This window comes from Rattus norvegicus, chromosome 17, assembly GCF_021556685.1.
Source record: "Rattus norvegicus strain SHRSP/BbbUtx chromosome 17, alternate assembly SHRSP_T2T, whole genome shotgun sequence".
NCBI lineage: Eukaryota > Metazoa > Chordata > Mammalia > Rodentia > Muridae > Rattus > Rattus norvegicus.
This window is the reverse complement of record NC_141550.1, coordinates 81,674,604-81,678,079: the sequence shown is the minus strand read 5'-3', so window position 1 is coordinate 81,678,079 and position 3,476 is coordinate 81,674,604. Positions and strand designations below refer to the sequence as shown.

General features: G+C 44.0%; 1 pseudogene; it reads right to left on the bottom strand.

The window, feature by feature from the left end:
- Positions 1,501 to 1,927, bottom strand: Rpl34-ps1 (ribosomal protein L34, pseudogene 1; annotated as a pseudogene).

The window sequence follows — 3,476 nt, the reverse complement described above, 5'->3', positions numbered from 1 at the left end:
GTGTTTGCTCGCGCACGCATGTGTGCATGGGTGTGTGATAAACCCAGGGCTTTGCAAATGTTCAGTGTGTGCTTTAGCACTGGGCTACAAAAACATTTCAAAGCCAGTGAGGATGAAAAAACCGGAGCATCTGGAAGGATTCCCTGGCTCTTGCTCCGGTGGATGGCCCCGCAGCCATGCACAGATGGAAACACTAGCATTAACAATAATCCATTATTGTTACAATAATGGTTACAATAAAGAAGGGCAGGAGAGGAGCATGCTGGAGAGAGTTGGAGAAGGCTAAGGCAGAATATGCTCCTACTTTCGTTGTATACGTGAAACTTTTCATGATAAAGGAAAAATAAACACATGAAAGAGTATCTGCATTATCTACATTAAATGCTGCTAGCTAAAATAAGATCTACAACACTGTTTGGTTACGTTTGCAGTCAATTTTCAGGATTTTACAATCTCTTCTAAACTCCTAGGAGAGCTGTAAATCCCTAAGAGGAGAAACAAGCCAGCAAACAAAGAAAACAGAAAGTAACCATGGACAAACGTTTTCACAGGGGTGAAAACATAGACTGTCCCCAAGTTCTAAGTGGAAGACTTCGGCCAGAAGACAAAGTAACCCACAGGAAGGATACGGGAAGTGATGAAAGCCTTCAACTGAGGGATTAACTGAGCCAATAGAGACATTGGTGTGACAAAGTATCATTGTAGCACATATTGGATCTCATATGCATTTAAAGTACCCGATCAAATGAGTGTCAGTCAAGGTCTTGAATTCTGGAATAAGAAACTGAGTAGAGATACATGCTTACGCAGAAGCGAGGACTGTTCGTTAGGCAAAATCTCACTTCCCAGTCAGGAGACAGGCAGGGAGAGAGTAAGTTTAGATGTCTCTGATACAATAAGTTAGGGCTTTTAACCTCAGCTTAAGCTTTTGGCTTATTTGTAGAGTGTACACTTTCACCTCCTTTGCATAGGATTTTCTTTTCTGTGCAAAGTCTGTTACAAGTAGTACTTCTGCATTCATTTCATGAATCCCATGGTTCATTAGCATCTTAGATCTACACCGAGGTCTTCATAGTTGGCCTTGGGTGAGTGGGTTTCTGTATTTCTCCTTCCACTTTGCTAACTTGGTTTGTTTTTTTGTTTTGTTTTGTTTTGTTTTTGTTTTTCCTTGACACTAATTTTGTAAGGATTTATCCAAAGCTCTCCAGATCTCACACTTAACATTCTCCTCCCTTAACATTAAGGGGTGTAGACTTGATCTTAATAATGACAATTCAAGGGGTTGGGGATTTAGCTCAGTGGTAGAGCGCTTGCCTAGCAAGCGCAAAGCCCTGGGTTCGGTCCCCAGCTCTGAAAAAAAAAATGACAATTCAAGTTGTCAGATTAGTGTCACAGCCAACTGCTGCTGTCCTGTAAGGTGTATGGGTGTGGGCAGGCATTCAGGTTTTGTTAGGTAGAGGATTAGTTGCTCTTTTCTTTTCTTTCTTTCTTTTTTTTTTTTAGACCAAGTCTTGATTTTTATTACTTAAAAAAGCTGCCCATTTATTTTGCTTTCTGACTCTGTGCTTGTGCCTTCAACACTTTCACAACGATTTTCTGCTCCTCGATAAGGAAAGCCCGCTTGATCCTGTCCCGGACACACTGGGCGCACATGGAGCCACCATAGGCCCTGCTGACGTGCTTCTTTGTCTTGGACAATCTCATGAGGACTTTGGGTCTCACAGCATGGACCCCTCGCAGTCTGCCTGGGCACACGCCACATGCGGATTTAGGTGCTTTCCTGACCTTCTTGGTGTAAAGGTAAACGATCCTGTTGCCAGGGGTTCGAGACAGCCTAGTTTTGTTAGAGGCTGTGTTGTAGGAAAGCCTACGACGGTATGTCAAACGCTGGACCATCCTGAGTGCCTCTAAGCACCGTCCCCGGAAGAGGCTAGTTGCTCTTTTCTACCCACCTCTACCCACTCCCTAGCTAGATCCATAGTCACTGGCCCAAGTCACCAACCACCTTATCTTAAGTCCTCTGCTGGATTCTGGAATCCACTTGTAAGTGAAAGACCAGCGGGGTGGGGAAGACCCCCACTCAAATCTTGAGACGATGCAACCCCCAAGAACTCACGAGAAACAGGTCTTGATGTAATGAACAAGAGGTGTATTTGAAAAACCAGAGCTCTGGGGATGACACATATCTCATTCAGGAGACAGAGGAGTCGGCCCCAAGCCCAATTAGGGGAAGGCATTTATAGGGAAAATTACATAGGCAGTTGGCAACAATTACACAAAGCAAAGCAATTTTACTATTTGTTTACATTGGTACACATGATCTAGCTTGGGCTCAGTCCAACTCCAGGCCACCCTGCCTTTGGGGCGAGCTGACCCCAACTCTTTTTCCTCAGGACTGGTAAGTCAGGCCTTATCGAGGCCGGATGGTCTGTGCTGAGCTAGGCCTTATCGAGGCCAGGTGGTCTATGGCTGGACTACTTCCCCATAACATGTGATGTTATTCTTTTGTGAGTTGCACTGGCCCTCACAGCAGGGACAGTGGGGGATAGTTTAAAAACCTTTATTCTTTCATTCCCCACTTCTGTTTGTTACTAGTTCTAATCTTAGAACGCAGAGCTTTTTTTCTTTCGCTTTTTTTCCTAAGGTCTTTTAAAGCATGATATTGTTGGCAAAGCATTAAAATCTGCACAGCACTAACTCTTTCTCTAACAAAAGCTATTAACTTATTTAAAATGCAGGGTCCAAATGTTAAAAGTAACAAGAGAATAATTAAGGGCCCTAATAGTGTGGAAATTAAGGCAGTGAGCCAAGGAGAGTAAGAGAACCAACTTTTAAACCAGCCTTGTTTGGCTTCTCTCTCTCTTTGTCTGGTAGCTAATCTTCTACGTAATTTGGACATGGAGTCCCTAATGACACCAGAGTGATCAACATAGAAGCGACACTCTTCTCTTAGGGCAGCACATAACCCACTCTCTTTAAGAAACAGTAAATCGAGTCCTCTCCTGTTTTGTAGGACCACCTCCGAGAGGGAGGTCAGTGATTCGTCAAACTTAGATATGGATTGTTCGATGGCTCGTAGATCTTCATCTATTGCAGATCTCAATTCATGGAAATATTGAGGGGTCTGTATTAATGCTGCTGTGTCTGTTCCTACACCTGCGGCTACCCCGAGTCCCAATATGACTGCTAGGGTCAAGGAAATGGGTTCCCTGCAGAAGCGCCTCAGATGTTTGTCAAATTCATCTTCAAGAGTGCCTGCAGGGTGATAATAAACCTGAGGGACCAGCGGTACGAGTATACAATAGTCTTTGGTGTCATCAAAGACAGAAGTAGAAATATAAGGGATTAGTCCCGACCCACACGCCTACCAGCGGTACGAGTATACAATAGTCTTTGGTGTCATCAAAGACAGAAGTAGAAATATAAGGGATTAGTCCCGACCCACACGCCTACCAGCGGTACGAGTATACAATAGT